The 21,781-nt window shown below is 36.2% G+C and overlaps 1 protein-coding gene across 5 annotated transcripts in view; it reads left to right on the forward strand.

The window, feature by feature from the left end:
• SOCS5 (suppressor of cytokine signaling 5) overlaps positions 1–21,781 on the forward strand; it is a 65,943-nt gene that overhangs the window by 39,807 nt on the left and 4,355 nt on the right. The window lies entirely within an intron of this gene.

Consider the following 21,781-nt stretch of genomic DNA (forward strand, 5'->3'; position numbering starts at 1 on the left):
ACAAATGTTAGAGCAGAACTGAGTGTAACAGGGCTTTTTTCCCCTTCTGAGACCTGGTTTAACCAGCACACCTCTGGAAGTGGAGCTCTTTGGTCAACCTGGAGGAGTCTTGGAAGACTTGACAGAGAAGACAGTTGAACTGAGACTTGGCAAATAAATAGTGTTTTGCCAGGAATGACATAGGTAGAAGGAGGGCATTCCAGGCAGGGTGAACAGCAGCACCTGAAAAAACAGGCAGATGTAAGCCTGGTATGTTTGAGAAACTCTTACGTAGTTCAGCGTTAAAGAAGGTTATAACTTGGAAGGAAGGAGAGAAGCAAAGAAAGGAAACATAGTTAATAAAACATAATAGTTAGGCAGGGGCCAAATTCTCAATGGCCCTGAATACCACTTTAAAGAATTTACGTTTTATCCCTTAGCGGGTAGAGAACACTGAAAATTTTCAACTGTGAATTATATTTTCTATCACTGGTTTCTGTAGCACTCACTGTGCTACAGTGAGTGACTGTTTCTGTCACTCACTGTGACAGAATGGCAGGTAGACTGAAGGAGACTCAGCTGGAATCTGGGAATCTCGTGGGATAGGGAGGAACTAGTGTGGCTCTTTGATCGGAGAAGGCAATGGCAAGCCACTCCAGTACTCTTGCCTAGAAAATCCCATGGATGGAGGAGCCTGGTAGGCTGCATTCCATGGGGTCGCCGTGAGTCGGTTGCGACTGAGCAACTTCACTTTCACTTTCACGCAATGGAGAAGGAAATGGCAACCCACTCCAGTGTTCTTGCCTAGAGAATCCCAGGGATGGCAGAGCCTGGTGGGCTGCCGTCTATGGGGTCGCACAGAGTCAGACACAACTGAAGCGACTTAGCAGTAGCAGCAGCAGTGTGGCTCTTTGATAGCCTTGACCCTTTCGAGAATATTATCAAAGCTGTAGATGCTTACTAGCAACTGTGTCCTTTCTGTGTTCCTAGAAGGCATTACTACTGAAACCCTGTTTCTTGGTTTTAAGGGCTAGGACCTTGAAAGTTAGTCTTCTGTATGGTGAGGAGTCCAGTGAATTTATTAATATAACCAGCTTCCACAGTAGCTAGTTTCACTGTTAGCTTTATTTATATAATGTTTAAAAATGATGTGGCTAATCACTACTGCAGAAGTTGTATTGTCGTGCATTCATTGAGAAATAATTACATGGGCCAAAAAGTCTCTTTGCCCATTGGAATTCCTATTTTTGCCCAAATTGTTTTATAATAAAGGATAACTATTGTAAGGGATAACTAATAATCAGATGAAATTCAGGGGTTAAGATATAGCTAGATATGTCTAGAGTCTTCCCAGCAAAAGTTAGATACAAACGATTTTAATTACAAGTCTAAATAAAGAAAGCCATCTAGCCCACCCCTTAAAAAAGTGTATCTTTCCTCACAGGATTCCATAGCATATTTTGATGCCAGTTACCAGAGGACAGTACTGATAAACCTCTCAATCTCGTTGAAGATACCAAAGATACTTTAAAACTAATTGAAAACAAGAATATCAGGATAAAATATATATTTAAAAAAAAACAATCATGTCCTGCAGTCTTCCAGTTAATAAATTCCAGTATTCCATACAGTATTTAGGGTCTGGTCAGCAAGTAATAAACATTTTTAGAAGGGTAAAATGCTATATTTAAGTTTAGGGAGAACTAGAGACAAAAATAATGGAAACATTGAGAGACTTCTTAAAAGAATTTTTGGATCTTTGAAACTTTGGAGAATATAATTATTAGATTATGGATTTATGGAGGCCATATACTCTCTCAGTGTTTTGTCTGTAATACTTTAAATAGTTGCTGCTGCTTTTTTATTTTTTTGATGGGGCATTGGTGGTTGCTTGTTTCCTTAATTATAAAACTAAAATTTTTCAAAAATAATATATGATTATTGCAGAAAATACTACTACTTGCATGAATAAAAGTTAAAACTCTTAATAACCTTAATGCTATTTTGTTTGTTTGTTTTTGCTCCCTCCTCATTTTTATAACTCTTCTTTGATGGTGAAAGGAGTTTGACCATCAAATACCAAGTTCTTACTGTGGACTAGATGCTGTTCAGTTATTACTTATATGATAGTCTCTGATAGCCACTTTGAAAAGAACCCATGGGTATAGGTATACAATAAAAATAAAGTGTGTTACAATCAGATGGCCACATTTATACTGTAATTCACAGACCTCCGTTTGCTTTAAAAGGCAGATTCTAATCTTTGCCTCATCCAGACGTTGCCATATTGTATGTATGCTCCTTTTTTTGCACTGTCCATGTTTTCTCCCTTCACACTCTCAGAACTCGTAATCTTGGTGCCAAATATTACTTCTTCTAGTCCTCAGGATTTACAGAAATAACAGTGTGTCCTTTTCTAATAGAAATAATGCTTTGTTTTCTCACTGAGCCATTTGGCTCTTCTAGAATATGCAGAGAATCTTCAGGGAAGTCATAGTCATTCAGTACAACCAAGTACAGGAAGAGAAGCACCCCTTTTTAAGCATATCATGTTTAGAGTCTTTATTTCCAGCTTTTCAAGTTGCGTTTTCTTTTTATTTCACGCCACCTACCCTGTCCTTCAGCCACCTGAACACACCTCTCCTTTGGGAGGCCAGATCCTGTCCTCTGTCTCTGCCTTAAATACCTTTCTCCACTCACTCAGCAGTCAGCTGTTCATTTTTCAAAACCCAGCTCAATATCACCTTTTCTGTGAAGTCTTCCTTGACCCTCTGTGTTAGTTAGGATTAGGTACAATGGCAAGCAACAGAACCTACAAAATAACAACGGTCTAAAGAGAGGATTTATTCCTCTTCTGCAACAGTGGAATATGCAGCATAGGGCTGAAATGACAGCTCTGCTTCATGATGTCATTCGAGAAGTGATGTCTCCCTCAGGGTGGCAGAATCTCTCAGATTTAACCCTTGTCCTCACCATCCAAAATGGAGGTAGTCTATTTTATGTACTACCATGTATAAAGGAAGGGAACACAAAAAGGGACTAAGGATATTCCTGAGCTGTCTCATAAAATTTCCCTAAAGCTGCCAAATTACGTATCTGCTTACATCTCACTGGCCCCAGGGAAGATCTGGAAATAGAGTCTTTATTCTGGGTGGCTCTGTACCAGCTAATCGTATTATTATGGAAGAAAGGGAGAACATGTATGGAATACAGCTAGCAGTATGCCACAGTTGCCCAGCTAGAGATGGTTGCATTGTGCTTTGTGTTCTGGACAGCACTCAAATTAGCATTTAGGTTGTATTAGAATTCATGTATCTTCTCCACCAGATTGTGGACTTCTAAAGGCATTCAGGAAAATTATGGCAAAATTATCAGAGACAAAAGCAGGCAATGATATTTAAATATCCATGTGAACAAGGGAAGCTGTTTATATAGACACTGATTTCTTAGACCTAAGTTTTTTTTTTTCTTTTTTCGCCATTTTGTAGAGGGAAGTGGACACTGCCAATAGTAGCGGGCATGGCTTCTTTTCAGTAATGCCTCAAAATTGACCACACAGAACACAGAGTTATTTAAAATGTTGTATATAAATAAGAATCATGCTTCATTTAAGAAAATTTTACTCAAGTATATAGTTAGTTTACAATGTTGTGTTCATTTCTGCTGAATAGCAAAATGACTCAGTTACACATAGATATATATACATTTTTATATATATTCTTTCCTGTTATGGTTTATCAGGATACTGAATATATTTCTCTGCTATACAGTAGAACTTTGTCCATTCCATATATAATATGCTTCTTGATGTGCCATGAGTAATAGAATTCCTATGTTTCTGACAAAGAAAATAAATAAAAATGACTAGTGTCAGGAACAATGAAAAATAAAAGGTTGTATATTCTCTGTATTATGCCATTTTAAACAATTGTAGTAAAATTTACCTAAGAGTTACCGTTTTAACCATTTTTAAGAATACTGTTCCGTGGCAGTAAGTACACACACATTGTTGGAGTCATCGCCACCCATCCCTCACCAGAACCACAGCATGTCTGAGCCTAGAAAATTCTGGATATTGACCTCTGTCCCACTAGATACAAAGTCCAAATTAGCGATTAAATTGTTTTACTAAAATTCTGATTAAATTTTCGAAGTTACATAAATACAAAGTGCATGTCCAGTGGTTTAAACAGAATCTCATAGATACCTTCCCACTGCAGCTGATTGGTCAGTTTGGCAGAATGGTGAGTCATACTTACCTGGCCAACCACAGACCAGCTGTTGATTTACTCAGTTATGTGAACCAAGACCAAAGCACCAGAATAGAATAGAGAACCCTGGCTCTGTTTTAACATTTTGTCTTTTCCCTGAAAGTCTGAATGTAAGTTTCCATCCGGCCCCTAGGTGTTTTGAGTTACAAGAGGCAGTCTCAGACTTCCTTGTCACTTAAATCTTTTAGTACAGTTAAGAGATATAACTGACACGCCTGAAAGGATCTGAGGAGAAGAGAACAACACATTGTGGTGTTAGCTCTGAATTCTTTTAGGGGAATCAGAAATTGATATAAACATGAAAAATCGAAGTGAATAGTAAAGGACAAAATAGTGGCGGTGTTTTAGAGTAAGAAATAAGTTCGACTAAAATGGGGCACGACTATGGATGGCAGTGAGTGACAGTGAGGTACCAGAAGGTGTGTGTGACTGCTGGATGTTCTGGAAGGGAAATGAGTCTGGCAGGAACAGAAGAGAGACAAAGGTGTTGCAGAAATCTAGGAAAGTGGCAATGGAAATTTGGACGGGGTTTCTGGCAGTGAAAGTGCAGAAAAAAAGGTAAATTTGAGAGCCATTCTGGGGGGGAAGTCTATTGAACTAAATAACAGTAAGTATAATTGTGTCAAGTGGAAGAAGAGCAAAATGAAAATTTTTCTGAGAAATTCCATAGAAATGTGACTGATATCCCATTTTGGGGAAAGTTCTTGAATTAACTTTAGATATAGTGTATTTGAGTTGCGAAGGAGAAGCCAAAATGAGACAGATTTTTTTTAGGCTCGTAGTGGACTGAAAAGTGGGTGGAATGTGTGGTACAAATCCAGCTGTACTCGAGGTGAGAACTGGTCCTGGAAAGTAGGATCACTGATTATAACAGTAACAGCTAGAGCACATTTTCTCCTAACTTCTACATACCCGAGAAACTCTTAAATAAGTGTTTTAAGTTTATTTATTATTAATTGGAGGATAATTGCTTTACAATATTGTGATGGTTTCTGCCTTATATCAACATGAACCAACCATAGTATACATATGTCCCCTCCCTCTTGAACCTCCCTCCCACCTCCCACCCCTTAAATAAGGTTCCCCCCCCCCCCAGTTAGCTTCATTTCAACTGATGAGACTAGTTAAATAAATCATAAATCACATCCAGGACACTGGATTTCTTCTCCCATACTATTAAATAAGAAAGCAGAATCTATGCCTTACATAGAAGGATGAAGAATAGGGACAAGAACTTAGATTCTTTCACAAAGAAAAACATCTTAGAATAAATATTGTGGCACAATAATGTCTTGCCAAGGAGCATTGTATTCTTAAATTTTATAAGCTACTGAATTAACTAGTTTGTTTGATTTATAACATTTGAAGTAATCTACTAGTATATAATAGAATGTTTCATGTTTTCCTTTAGTGGAACGTTTAGTTGAAGCTGCTATGCCAAATGTTTATAGGCTTTCTGTCTCAGAATGGCTCTTTGTGTATATAGCAAAACAGTTATAACCATATGGAGTTAAGTAGAAAAAAACCTTGGTAATAAAGTGTTTCTCTTATAATTAGAAATTGCCTTAAGATACAATATGTCACAGTAGTGATAAAGGTAATATAATTGGAGAAATAGTCTATTAGTATAGAGATGACTGGAGTTTCACTGAAGATACTAAGGTGATAGGGTTGAATTCACATCAGAGTGCTCCTTTTTTTGATTAACATTTTTATAACAATAGAATTCCCACCATTCCTACCACTGCTTTTTATCTTCTTTTTATTACATGTTGGAAACTCATCTTCTAAGCTCAGCTGTACTAGAAGTGTTACAGTTGTATTGCATCACATAATCTATTTCTGTTGGTTATTCTATAAATAGTATTACCATACACAAAAGAATGCATATTACTTACTATCGGTGCTCTTTGGCAAAGAGTACTTCCTGCTTCCCAGTCAGGTGTTATTTACTGCTGATCCCAAATACTGTTTGAGAATCAGGTTGGCTTTAATGGAGAGCTCTGTATTTGTTATTCTTTTCTCTACTGATTGTGTTTATCAGCCCCTTCAACCCCCATTTCTTTGTATCTTTTCTAACTCACTCTTCCCCCACCTTTTCTTTAAAAAGCTTTTAAAAATACTTCATTTATTCTGCATTTTACACATATTATGGGTTTTATAAGATGAAATCAGATTGGTGTTTTTCAAGATCTACTTCCTTTTGAAATAGCATTTTTCCAACTAGGTAATTAATATATTACATTTGAAAGTAATATCTTGGAAAAGACAGAAAAGAAAACAGGAATACAGAAAAGAAAGAAAAAAATGATCAATTAATATAATTGAACACCTCCCAAAATAACTATAGTGGTATTTGCTATCCATAATCTTTTTATTAAAATGTTTGTATTTATGTGTTGAGGTTAGTTTACATACTAATTTTATTTTATTACCATATTTGTTAATAAATATGTTTTTATTAAATAAAAATAAATTTTATTAAATAAATTTAAATTTAAATAAATAAATTTATTAAATACATTTTATTACCATATTTATTTTATATAATGAACATTTCCAAAACACTAAATGCTCCAGAAACATGGTTTTAATGTCTATTATTCCAGTCAATGAAAGCACCACAATTTATTTAACTAGTCCTCTGTTAACAATACAGTTTTTCCCCAATTTTTGCTAATATTACTTAGGCTATGATGAATATCTCTTTGTATATAAACCTTTGTGTCTTTATCTAATTATTTTCTTGGAATATATTTCTAATTGTGAAGTCTTGTCAAAAAGTATACACATCTATTTTAAAGTTTTGATAACATAAAATTTCCTTCTTGAAACGCCATGCGGATTTGTGTCCTCAGGTTTGTAAGAATACAAGCTTCTCAATACCACGTTTAGATAGTACCATTAAAATGTAAAATAAGGGAAACAAGCTTTGCCAAGTTGGTAAGTAAAAAATCTTATATTACACTTTGGATGTCTAGTAAATTCTAAGAATGACCTTTTTTCATACATTTATTGGTCAAGTGTTTTATCTGATTTTGTGATTTTTTTTTTCTCTGGACATACCCTTTGCTGTTTTCTATTTGTGGTGTTGTGCTTTATCTTTTTCTTATAAATATATTAATACTTCGTCATATGTTGAAAGTTTTTTATGTAGCATACCATTTGTCCTTTAATTTTGTTTATGGCATTTTTTGACATGTAAAAGTTTAAAATATTCAACTATTAAGTATTTTGATAATTTCCTTTTGATTTCTTTCTTCAGCATTTTGTTTAAATAGACTTTCCCATCTCTTCTTTGATAGGTTAGACAGTCTCTTATGTTTATTTTTTTATTTATGGTTAGTCTGTTTTTACAGTCCATTGAAATGCTCATCCATTCCTTTTACATTGGAAAGATTACAAAATTTTAGATTCAGAATTATAGAGTTTTCTAGTTTAAGAAAATCTGTTAGCTTTATTTTTACTCCCATCTCCTTAAGAGAAAAAAATGATTTAACAATAAATCTACACTTGGACATTTAGTATGGTGATAATTGACTTATACTGAGGCAAGGGAGTGGGAGGGGTAATTTCCAAGTCTGTAGGCCTTCCATTCAGGTTTCCTGTTAGTAATAGCAGAAAAGAGGAGGAACAGTGAGTTACATGTTTCTCATTGTCTGCTTAAAGGAAGCAGATCAGTGTTCTTGAGAGAGAAATCTTGGCAGTAAAGTCAGAGGAATTTTTTGTGTGTATCTTTATATGAGGAATGATGTCTTTGATACCATTTTTATAGGACATGGAATAATAGAAGGCCATTTATTTTATAAACTCTTAATAAAAGTTAAGGGCATAATATTAAGTTTTAATTCTGGTAAAATAGTATATCTGCAGGAGTCAAAATAATACAAACCACATAGGTGTCTTTCTGGTTAAGTTATTTGATAAGAGGGAGAGTTTAGAAAATGTCTGTGGTTGGTTAGATATGTCTCTGACTCTTTCAGCATAATAATTGAGATTTTTAAAAATTAGATTTTGATTTGTGTGTATTTGTGATTCCAGTTAGAAATAGCAATTGTGGAATGGTTCATACACATTAGATCCAAGTGTTTAACTGGAAAGTGTGACATTTCATTGTGAAAATTAGCCAGTTAATTATTTGACAAGGTCAAGAATTATCTCATATAAGTAGGTTTCCAGAATTACCTGCAAGCAATAACAAACTATTTTTACTTGCTATTTTTACTTCAGACAGTTAAAATGTGAACAGTTTAAGTAAATACTAAATCTTAATTCATTTCAGATCTGACATAATATCTAATTTTTTTAATAAAGTACTGCTTTCTTTATTATCAAAGAATATTGAAAATTAACTGTAGTTCAAATTGCTCAGTGTATCTTTGACACAATTTAAACTTACTTTATCTGTAAAAATAACCCTCATTTTTAAGCTGTATGTAGGGCAAGTAAATATCTCTTAAACTGTGCTGAGAAGGTTTTTGTAAGGGAAGACAGGAAGGAGAAAGTTTGTGACAAAATAGTATTGCTATTATGAGGGTTTTTGTTGTTGCTTTTCAGCTGACCCTGAACCTTTAGTGTTTAAATTGAACATTAAATCAGCACCTGACTGAAAGCTGACTAGTTACATAGAGTACAAGACCGTGAGAATAGCTCACTATGTTGGACATTAGGGGATTATACCTTAATCGCACCGTAGTATGATTAGGACTCAGAATTGCATCTGATGTGCTTGCTGCTGGTAGATCTTAAATAACATGACTCTATTTGTGGAATGCTATACTTTTAAGTTCTGATATTTTAAAAAATCACAGATCGTTGAGGTTAGTTAATGTAGTTGCTTGTAGAGAGAGGACTCCCTGGGCTGGCTGGAGACAGAGGGTTGCTTATCCTCTTTAACATCTCCCATGAAAGACTCCTTACAACCTACTTCTGGTTGTTTATTTACATTTTTAACTAGTTGAAATACTAATTTTTTTCTAAGAGTTTCTTTGTTTTTGTCTTCCTAAGGATTAAAAAGTGACCACTCAGAATTCTTCCTGGAGAAAGACTCTTTATATCCCTACAACAACCATCTGGTTACCTTATTTCTCCAGGTGATATGGTTTCAGCTGTATCTTTCTATTCCTCAGTTATAATACTGATAACTGTTTATTTGTTGCTCCTTTTGTGCTGAGATCTTAAAGTGTAGAGGAAGAGCCAGACATAGAGTCCCTTGACTTTTCTTCGCTGCTTGAAATCCTGGGATCAATCTTAAGGCAGATGTTCTAGAGGGGAGTGAGAGTGAAGGAAGATGCCTTACTTAAGCAGCTGTTTCAAGTAGTATATGCAAATGATGATGAAGACTGAACCTGGGAGATGGCAGTGGAAAACAGCGGGGAGGCATGGACCTGACGGGGCTCTCGGGTGGACTGCAGACCACATTTTCCAGTTCACCCTTCCCTAGCGGAAGTGTAAAGGCAGTGGTAACTAGGATGTCTGTATTTCTCCCCTTGCAGTTTGAATCTCATACTTCCAAAGCATACAAAAGTTAGGGCTTTGCCCAAAGAGTGAAGAAATGACCTACTACTAAGTCATTTCAGTCGTGTCCAACTCTGTGCGACCCCACAGACGGCAGCCCACCAGGCTCCGCCGTCCCTGGGATTCTCCAGGCAAGAACACTGGAGTGGGTTGCCATTTCCTTCTCCAATGCATGAAAGTGAAAAGTGAAAGGGAAGTTGCTCAGTCATGTCTGACTCTTAGTGACCCCATGGACTGCAGCCTACCAGGCTCCTCCGTCCATGGGATTTTCCAGGCAAGAGTACTGGAGTGGGTTACGGTCATGTTCATTGTTGCATCTCTTCAGTTTCCACGTGTTTGTTTTTAGCATATAGATCTTGTATCCTGCAACCCTGCTGGGTTTTCTTTTCCTTTTTTTTTTAGGATTTGTTCAGTTCAGTTCAGTCTCTCAGTCATGTCCAACTCTTAGCGACCCCATGAATCACAGCACGCTGGACTTCCCTGTCCATCACCAACTCCCGGAGTTCACTCAGACTCATGTCCATCGAGTCGGTAATGCCATCCAGCCATCTCATCCTCTGTCGTCCCCTTTTCCTCCTGCCCCCAATCCCTCCAGCATCAGGGTCTTTTCCAATGAATCAACTCTTCGCATGAGGTGGCCAAAGTATTGGAGTTTCAGCCTCAGGATCAGTCCTTCCAATGAACACCCAGGACTGATCTCCTTTAGGATGGACTGATTGGATCTCCTTGCAGTCCAAGGGACTCTCAAGAGTCTTCTCCAACACCACAGTTTAAAAGCATCAATTCTTCGGCGCTCAGCCTTCTTCACAGTCCAACTCTCACATCCATACATGACCACTGGAAAAACCATAGCCTTGACTAGACAGACCTTTGTTGGCAAAGTAATATCTCTGCTTTTCAATATGCTATCTAGGTTGGTCATAACTTTCCTTCCAAGGAGTAAGCGTCTTTTAATTTCATGGCTGCAGGATTCGTTAGGTTTTTCTATGTGGAGAATCATGTCATCTGAAAATGGGCAGTTTTATTTCTTCCTGCCCAATCAATCAACATTTCTTTTTCTTGCTTTATTGTGGTGGCTTTCACTTCTCTTTTAACCCTAATCTCTTGCTCTGGCCACCAGTGATTTAGAAATCATAGTTGTTAGATTGACTTCTGCCTGGAACACTTGCCTGGGTTGGTGCTTTCCTTATGCAAAGATTTTTCATTACAGATTCAAAATCTTTTAGAGTTATGGGCTTGGTGTTTTTTATTTTTTCTTGAGTTAGTTTGAAATTTTATGTTTTTCTAAAAATCTAGCCTTTCTAAAACCCTTTTTAATTTATTGGCTTAAAATTTCTCATGTTTTACATCTGTTTGTTTCTTTTAAATGTCTTACAGTGTGTATGCATGTAGTTTCTGGCCCCAGGCTATTATGCTTTCTAAGGTTCTTTAGTCTCTTGCTCTGGTCAGCTCACTTCCTCAAAGCACTTCTCTTTAAACCTCTCTGCCCCTGCCACCCTTTTTTCATTTGCAGTTTCCAAATTGCTGTGCACTTTTGCATGTAGTATCAGTAAACGTTAAAATGAATATATATTTTTATCGTCTTTTCAGATTACTTGTTTTTAATCTTTTGATAGGTGAGGTTTTATTTCAGTTGTTAGCAAACTAAAGGTTTTTTGATTGTCCTGTTTTAAAAAAATAAAATTGTATGTAACATGGTAATACATAAAAGTGAGGTATATTACTTGGAGTTTCTAGTCTATAATTTTAGTCAGAGTGCTTCTCTTGAAATTAGTTTTCTTAAATGGTTAAAAGGTATCCTGTTTGTCTTTACTTCTCCCAGTATTGCTCCCAAATATCTTTCTGAAGAATAAACTCATTTCAAGATGTTTAAAATTTCTTTTACTTAGGCCGATTTAAGGATCTAGATAAAAAACCAGAGTTGTCCTGATTATGGGGCTTCTTCCTTTCTTTTACTCATTCATTACAAGCTGTCAAATTATTTGAAGACCATGGATTATCTTCAGGCCTATAATTTGGCATAGAAGGAAGTAGTATCCTTTAGTTTGTATTATAGTGATAATAGAAGGAAAGTGTTATTTTAAAAAATCATTTTATTTTAGTCCTTGGAATCTTTGTATTTCTTGTGACACTAAACTACTGGAGTTACAAAATGGATATCCTTCCTAGAGAAGGAATGCTCCAGATTACAATTGCTCACTTACCATTGGTAACTAAATATTCTTTGTAAATTATTAGCAGGACCGCAGTGAGCTCATTGTTAAACAGGCCCCAATCAGCAGTGAAGGCTAACCAGTGTAGTAGCTTGATCCACTAAGTTCCTCAACCTAGAGCTGTTTCCCTTGGTAGATATTTGTTTCTAGTTTACTTTTTGGTATTAAGGGAGACTTGTGTATGTGTGTTGGGGGTAGGGGGTTGGCCCTGTGCTCTAGGAAATGTTACAGGCATTTCTGAGAAGGTACTAATCACATTGGACTTCCGTGGTGGCTTAGTGGTAAATACCTGCCTGCCAATGCAGGAGACTCGGGTTCGATCCCTGGGTCGGGAAGATGCCCTGGAGAAGGAAATGACAACCCACTCCAATATCCTTACCTGGGAAATCCCATGGACAGAAGGAGCCTGGCGGGCTACAGTCCATGAGGTAGCAAAAGAGTTGGACATGACTGAGCAACTCAACAGCACCTAGTCACACCGCTGCCTTGATGCTTAGTAACAACAGTTTGCTTTTTGCTGCTACCACCAGAAGTACGTGGTACTTCTGCTGCCCTGTAGATAGTATAACAGAAGCTACCTTTTCTGAGCCCTTGTTATATATACTCAGCTATACTTACCTTTATGTCATGTTATCCTCTTAAAAACCCTTGTAAGAGAGGGGTAGTTATTTCTATTTTTAGATGGAAAGGCTGAGACAGATTTCACAGCTGGTGAGTGCTTGAATTTGCTTTTAAGGCTTTCTGAAGCGAAAGCACATGTTCTTTGTGTTCTACCACAGTCTGCCAATAATGCTGGCCAGATAAGAAACATTTCAATGAATAGTATGTTTGTTAGTATATTACATAAGATACTTTCTCCATAGAAAATGTAGCATAACTTACTAGGATTTTATGCCTCCCTAACGTGCGGTATATATATGGTAGAATTTAAATGATGGCAGTGTTAAAAACTAAAAAGAAATATTGAGTCACTAAAAAAAAATGAATGAGGACTATGTTCCTGGGCCTTGCCTAGTACTCTACAGATTAGCTATGCTTAGTTTAGACTGTAGATGAGCTGTGGCTTCAACTGCTAAGGAATACTGAAATCCCTGTAATATTTCTTAGGAAATAATAGAGAATCTTAAATGATGAATGATAAAACTTTCAGTCTGGTAGATTTTGTACATAGGAAAATACTGACATTTGTGGCATGACCTAGAAGAACTGAAAGAGAGAATTATTTTTAAGAAGAAAGGAAAGCTAAAGGTTCATGCTAGATAGTACTGGTAACAGCCACTGTCTTTTGAGTGTCTCCCATGAACCAAAGGCTTTATAGATATGGATTCTAATCCTCACATTCCAACCCATGAGGGAGATATTATCCTCATTTTACCAAGCGGGACATTTAGGTTCAGAAATGTGAAGGACTGTACTTGTTCAGCCTCCTCCCCCACTCACCCCCTCAGCTGACTGTCTCACGCCTGTGCCCTTTTCACTATGTTGTCCTAAGCGCAGTGCAGGCAGAATCACTACAAGTACTCTGTGTTTAAGAATCTGGGGTTTTGATGGGTTGGAGCACTCTCCTGTATGACACTGGAAATTAGAATTGTGTGAGTAAAATTTAAGGAACATGCAAATTTTAGATACTTTTTTTTTTAAATCAGAAAAAGAAATAGCTCTTAAATTGTCTTTTGGGGGGTTTATTAAGGCAGTCTATAGAACACTGTGACTCTTAATTTGATTTAATGTCCATTTTTTCTTCTTTTTTAAAATGTGCTATTGTATTTACTTTAATATGCAGAAAGAAATACAAGAAATTACTAAGCTTCATCTCTTGAAATTAAGCATGTGGTTCCAAATATATATTTTTTTAATTTATTTATTTCAATTGGAGGACAATTACTTTAGAATATTGTGATGGTTTTTGCCATACATCAGCATGAGTTGGCCATAGATACACATGTGTCCGTCCCGCCCCCATCCTCAACCCCCCCGCCGCCTCCTTCCCCACCCCATCCCTCTAGGTTGTCCCAGAGCACCGGCTTTGGGTGCCCTGCTTCATGCGTCAACCTTGCACTGGTCATCTATTTTACATATGGTAATGTATATCCAAACATATTCTTAATTGATCTTATATTTGAAAGTAGTATTCTAGAAAAGAAGTGAAGTTTAGTCATATGTTGATAGATCCATTAGTTATAATAACATCAGAACACTTCTGAGTGGTATACAAGCCTACAGAGAGAGTCATGACCTTCATAGTAGGTAGGCATAGACTAGAGACACCAAGCATTCACAGTAGGCCTGTGAATACGCCTTTTGCTCTGGGTTCTTTTGGTCAGTGTTGTTTCACACATTGCACTTAAAATGGAACAAGCTAGTGGTTTTCTTCTGAGTGCTAGCTTTGTCACATTTTAATATCAGTTCCATCCTTTAATGGAACATTTTGATAAATCACCAAATTGCATATAGGAAAAAATCTCCCAAATGTTAATATGCTATTGTCTAAATCATCTGTAATTTTCAGTTTTGAATTCATCTACTGAAGAGTTATGAGAGCCTTTTATTTTCATAGTGGCTTTTTAAATAAATAGTGTTTATTAATTCCCATTGTGGTCGAAATGTGGCTGTATAATTTTAAAACTTTTATTGTGCAGTGTATTGTGTACAGGAAAGACTGTGTAAAATTGTAAGTGAAGTCTAAAAAATATTTAATAAATAAAAACCATTGTAGCCATTACCCAACCAAAGAAATACAAAATTAATAGTGCTTTAGAAACGCCCTAAGTGCTTCTCACTAACTCTGTATCCCTTGCCACAAACGTAACCATTTACCTGCTTTTTATATTCTTACTAGATATGTATGCCTATCTCAACAACATATTTTGGACTTAAACAGATAAATTGATTCATAATATACATATCTTCTGTATCATATCTTTCTCTAAGCATTGTCTTTGAGTTTCATAGTATAGATGCAAGTGGGTTATCACGCCTGCTTGTCTAGTAATCCATCATTGGATATACACTCATGGACTGATGAGGTTTCACTAGGATGTCCCAGTGACAGCCTCAACTTCAGTGTTTGCTAAACTGAGTTTCTTAACTCTCTTCAACCTCCCACCTGCCAAAACTGCTCTATCGACTGTGTTTTCTATCTCTGAAATAGCATTTCTTTCCACCCGAACCAGAAACTTTTTTTGACACCTTTCTCTTCCTCTTTCACCATGTCAAGGCAATCATTAATCCTGTAGATTTGCCTTCTAATCATTTCAAATCTGTGTCTCCACTGTTACCAGCCTAGTGGGGTCCTTACCTGGACCTTTGAGGTGGTCTTTGTGCAGCATCAGTATCCTTTCCTGTTCTCTCTGTGGATTACAGCCCTGCCTCTTCTGCTTCATCTTGGCCCTCATTCCCTTCACTTGCTAGTCTCTGTTAACTTCAGCCATTGTTCATTGCCATGCTCCTTCCTGCTTCACGACCTTTGCAAATGCTGCTTCCTCTGCCTGTAGAACACTGTCCTCGTATTCTACAACAGTGTTGGACACTGTTCATTCTCACTCATCCTTCCTGACAGAATTTTGAAGTATCACCTCCTCAGAGAGAAGTCTTCCTTACCATCCCTGAATCTAGCTCATGACTCCCTGTTATCATTAGGACTTTGTACCACTCCCACCTGGCATGGCTATAAAATTGATTAACTGGTTATTAACGAAGACCTTTCCTTTGATTCAGTCAGTACCAGTAGTCCACAAAGTCCATTAAAGCAAGAAATCATTAAAAGGGGTGCATGCCTTAAGTATTCTACTCTCAGAACATGACTCTATGTTCATTTGTCAGGCTTTTTATTAAGAGACAAAGGCCTTTTCTTTGAGAATAGGTCCATTAGTTTAGTTGCCAGTTCCATATTGTTTATCTTTTAGAAACTATACTCATTAATATATCATTTAAGATTTATAGTTTGGGTTTTTTAAGTAGCGTAAGAGTTTAGACTTTTCTGATGCATTCTGATCTTAGAATCCTTATATATTTTTGTAGTATTTTTTCTAATCTTTGAAACTGTTTTCTTGCCTATACCTGATATAGCAACAGAAGTATCTCACTTCTATTGAGTATATCAAAAGTTATTCAACTCAGTGTTCACATTCCCCCATATTTTGTTAGGTTAATTAACAGTTAAATCACCTAATTATAATAATAAGTATAAATGACATGAACAGATCTAGAACTCAGTAAAACTCAGCTGATGGGAAGAAGTCTGAGTATATTAGGTCAGAGGATTCCACATGTACATGCTCTACTATATTAATATACTGTGTATAGTATAATACTGTAACTGAATTACATGATCATTTATTACCCACAAAACAGCGGTTTTATATGGTTGAATATAATATTAAATAACAGTGTAAAAGATATGTAGGCATACAGTTGGATAATGTAGATCATGTCACAGACTATAAAGTATGTTAAAAATATTTAAAAATAATTTTCTAAAAAACCCCAGTGGTTCTCAGATTATTTTAAGGGACTAGAGCTATGACAGCCATGCATCCCTGGATTTCTGGATCAGTCTTTAATATTAAACACTGTATTTTTTTTTTAAGTTATTGAAATGTCACCAAAATATCAATCAAAAATGGCATCTCCTAAACTGCATCTTGTACTTGACTTTGGCACAGAAATACTTTAGTCAGTCCTGTGTCCCAGTTTTTATACTGAAACTGAAGAGCTTTCTATTGAAAAGGTATTATGATTAGTAGTCTAGATAGATTAAACAGTAGAGGAGCGGTTTAGTTGGGTCACATGTTTCCTCTCTGCCCACTATGGCATGCCATGTAGTCTTAAAATTTGTTGAATTTAATTTATTTCTGATAAAGTATGGATTCAGTTCCACTGGAATGAACTCCTGGAAACTATTTCAATGACTTTGTTTTGTGGAAATTTTGTAATAGATACTACTTGGCATTAAGAGGGCCATTGACTACAGTCTTTACTTTGTTAATATATATAAATTTTTTAGTAATGGAATTTGACCTCTCATTTTTCATAATTCTGATTTATAGCTTATCCTGTTAATTATCACTTTTCAACAAAAGCTGTTTAACTTACTACAGTATTATAAAACCAATTTAAATTATGATTGTCCTTCAGGAAAGGAATGACTTTTTAGAAATTTGCTTTGGATAGGTTTAAAGATAACTCCGCAAGCATAGAAATGTGAAAGATTGTTAATGGATGATCTCAATCTAGAATCAATACAATCGAAATTTAACACTTTTTCATAAAAAGCCCTGTGTAACCTTATATGAAACCATAAAGTAATAGAGTTGTAATAGCTCAAACGGTTTCAGCTGTATTTCCAAAAATTTAACCAGAAAAACCAAAGAACCTCAAAACTGACATTGTAAATATTAAGAAAGTTGATATGTCTTCCTGATTCTTATATGGACTCTTCTGTGAATCACTATTGGGATTTTCTTCCCACTATTACAGCCACCCACATAGCATTCCCCACATCAAGAAAAAAATCCATTTTCTGTCCCCAGGAAGTATTGGAAGCATACTAGTCATTTCAGTTAGGATATTTTGTCACAATGCAATCTAGCAGCAGCCTTCCACACTAGGAAGAGAGAGATCGCTAAATTTCATGCTCTATGAAACTGAACCAGAGGTTTAGTGTTAGAAACTGCCTGCTGTCACCTGGCCTGTCATGCAGCTTGTTCATACAGCTTACAAAGAGCTGTATATGAGAATACGTGGTTTTAAGTTTGGTCGCTTTCTAAAATCAATGGTTATTTTTTTAGGTATAATTTGCTTGTCAAAGAAGTATCTTTAGATAGCTACAAAATGTATCTTATAAACATGGAGATGAGAGATTTCTGTACTTTTTGAATATTACTCGTCTAGTTTCTGCGGTGGTATGGCTTATCATCTTACATACAGTAGACCAAGGTCAACAAACTTTGTCTGTAATGAGCCAGATATAAAATACTTTCAACTTTGTAGGCTACATGTGATCTCTGTTGAATGTTCTTTCTGGGCTTTTTGTTTTTGTTTTTTTTAATCCTTTTAAAAATGTAAAAACCATTCTTAGCTTGAGTCTATACAGAAGCAGGCCACAGGCCAGATTTCCTCCCTGGGCTATAGCCTGCTGACCCCTGCTCTAGATCAGCGCTGTCCAGTAGAAATATAATTTGAACCATGTATGTAATTTAAAATTTTCTAGTGGCCACATTTAAAAAATAAAAAGAAGCAGATGAAATGAATTCTACTACAATATTTTACCAGTTATATCCAAACTTGTTATTTCAATATGTGGCACTAACCACATTTCAAGGACTCAGTAACTACATGTAGCAGACAGCACAGTTCCACACCAGAGCTATTCAAAGTATGGACCATGAACCGGTGTCAGCCTACAGTTTGTTACCAGTTTTTGACAGGTTAAGTATAGAAATTAAAAACAAGCATTTAAAATATTTTATAGTAATTTAACAGTTACTTTATATCTGTTCAACTAGTAAGAAACTTGGCACTTATATTTCATGTCTTTTTTACATTTCACTTTTAAAGCAATTTTATGATATTTTACAAAAGAATCAGTCTATGAAATTAAAAAGAAACTGCTTTCACTACAGATAATTTAAGAGGCCCCTTCAGTGCTTCTGCAAGCAGTTTATGCTGCTGGCTCAAAAGTGTGAGGAACCAGTTACCTCGGGTGGCAAGGGTAGAGTATGGAGCTGAAAACAGCACAGTGGGCAGCCCATGCATCAGTCTCCCATGTGTCTTTCACCCTGAGCAGCCTGGAAATGACTGTTCCTTTACCTTGAATAAAACTAGAGGTCAGAGCTGGGAGGAGTTTAAGAAATTTAGTCATAACTAAAGTTGGGATATCTTTCAGAAATAAGCACCACTTTTGAAACACAGAGACTAAGTGAAAGTAGGAATACTGAAGTTAAGACCTCGCAACCTGCCTTCCCTGTACTCAGAACACGGCAGTCAGGAGTGTATGCCCCACATAGGAGATTGGAGCCTTTCTTTCTGGGATGAACAGCCAGGAGACAAAGCTTACAGATAGTAACTTTTGAGGATCCCCTAATGAAAAACCAACTCATTGTCTCATCATCTTGTAATAAAGCCAACCAGTCAGCAAGCACCACCCCCGTGCCCCCCATCCGCCCCCTCCTCCCCACCCCCCAGCGAACAAAGCTTCTGATCTACATGTCAGTGCTGATGCATCATCAGACACTACAGAAAGCCTCTGAAGTCAAAAACAAAGACCTAAAGACTTAAGGAGAAAAAACAATATACTTAGAAGAAACAGATAAAAATATTTAAAATGTTAAAAGAAGAAAAAAGGAAAACGTTTTAAAATTTTGTATCCTTAGAGAAATGAGGTATTATATCCAGGAAGCTGGAATAGGATGCTATTAAAAAGAACATTCAGAGAACAAGAAAATTTGTCTTGAAAATTAAAACTGTGATACAAAGAACTGTAATCGCACTAGAACTGTTGGATAGTGATGTCAAAGAAATCTACCAGTAGAAAATGAAAAGAAAGACAGTCTTAAAAAGGAGACATATGATAATCAGAAGATGGATCTAGTGTCTAGTGAACTTTAGACACTAGATTTTAGTGTCTAGTGTCTAATGAACTTTAAGGAGGGAGGGAGGGAAGATGATGGAGTAAAAAGAAATTGAAAGGGCCTGGCACAATGAGTGTAAAAAAGGTCCCACACTATACAAAGAAGCTGCAGTGTTTCATGAAATAAAAACAGGTCACATGCAGAAGACTGGGAACTGATATAACATTAGACTTTTCAATAGCCAAATTGAAGCCATTAGAATAGTGGAATAAGGCCCTCAAAATTCTGAGGGTGAATTATTTCCATCCTAGAATGTTGTCAACTCATATGAACACATTATCTAGAAACAGTGAGGAAAACAGCAGCAGAAACAGCTTAACAAAATTCAAAGTAACTTTCCTTGACCCCTGGGAGTGGGAATCAAGAATGGAGAGAGTGTATCAGGCAGTACTCCTTTTTGATATAAGCCTTGTAATAGTGTTTGACCTTTGAAACTGTAAATGTATGAATTAGGTAAAAATAAAAAGCAACTTTAAGAAATGAGAAGGAATCCAGGCTAAAAGGGGCTAGGATGTTGGAAGAGTACATCTACAAATTCTAGAGTCAACAAAAATGGAGCAGGAATTAGTCCTAAAAATAATAGGGCCATAAGTGAAATCTTAATATATAAAGAATAAATGATAAAAACAAAACATGTTCAAATGGTTTAAGACTCAAAAAATGCTTACAAAAGATTTTTTTACAAGGAGGAGGAAGCAAAATGTTCTGACAGAGTTTAATAGATTTAACAGTCCCATCTAACATTTTATTAGAACATATACCACCTGTCATGCAAATTTCTATGTACTTAACAGTATGCTTTTAATAAAGAGGACTCTCACCGTACATTTTATGATGTCAGAGACATAAATTATCTATGTTGGCATTGTCACTATTCCAAGAGCACTGTTAGTTCAAGACCCTTTCTGGAGGAAACTAAAGGGAAGATACATAATTCTTCTTAAGAAAGTTCATTTCTCTTGCTCCTAGTCAGCTTCTTGAAAATGGAAGTATTTCTGACAAAGAGATTTAGTCGGTTATGGAAAGATCAGCTCTAATGACTCTTATCACTGTTAAAACAAAACTCAGTTTTCCAATACTGATTCTGAACTGTGCAAAATAGTACACAGTGAGATAGTAAATAAATATGAACAAAAAATTCAGGGGGAAAAGTGCCATAAATATTAAATGCCAAAATAGAAGAAGAAAAAGATTCTGCTGTCATATTGTGATAAAACTGGTTGAAGTTTAAGTTTAGGCTTTTCTATTTCATCTAATGTTGATTTTTAGGTTACTAAATGAGACAGCGTGCCTATAAATGTCATAGTCTTAAAATAATTTACACTTGTAAAGTGCCATGAACTGCTTTAGATTTTTTTTAAAGGAGCAAGAATAAAAAACCCAAACTGCATAGTTTTTGTTTTTTAATTACTGTAGTATCATAACTTTTTTTCTATTACTCTGTTATTTTCAAGTTTTTCCAGGATTAAAAATCGAGACGCTTACCTTCTATTTAAACACGTATTATCTTTCTTTTTTCCTGTTTTCTGTTACACTCAAACTACTTCAAAATCACGGAAAAAAATTATGTCATAGGGTGAGGAGGGTAGATTAGGAATTTTTACAAGTGATTGACCTGTAAGGCTTAGATTGCTAGATGAGTGGAGTAGAGTTAGTTGGTAAGTGAAATTAGATGACTGCTTAAAGGTTTTTTTTAATTAATTTTGATGTATTACACAAATGTGGTCCTGATTATCACTTTTAAGAAGTTGAATGAAGATGCATTTCAACAATGTAAAACATATTTTCCCTTTATAATACTTGAGGCAGTACCTAAATTATTCAAAGTAAGGAGACAGAAACCAATGTCATAATGGCCTGATGACCCCGTGGTAAAGAATTCACCTGCAATGCAGGAGATACAAGTTTGATTCCTGGAGATCCCATGGATCGGGAAGATCCCCTGGAGAAGGAAATGGCAACCCACTCCAGTATTCTTTCCCGGGAAATCCCATGGACAGAGGAGCCTGGTGGCCTACAGTCCTTGGGGTTGCAAAGTGTCAGACACAACTTAATGATTACCAACAACAACACATGTGAAAAAGCCACCAGAGTTTAATTAAAAGGGTTTCTTTGCTTTCCTCTGAGTTCTGTATTCTATTTGAAGGGAAGTAGAAAGTGAGGACTTGCT

The sequence above is a fragment of the Bos javanicus genome, chromosome 11 (genome assembly GCF_032452875.1).
Source record: "Bos javanicus breed banteng chromosome 11, ARS-OSU_banteng_1.0, whole genome shotgun sequence".
Classification (NCBI taxonomy): Eukaryota; Metazoa; Chordata; class Mammalia; order Artiodactyla; family Bovidae; genus Bos; species Bos javanicus.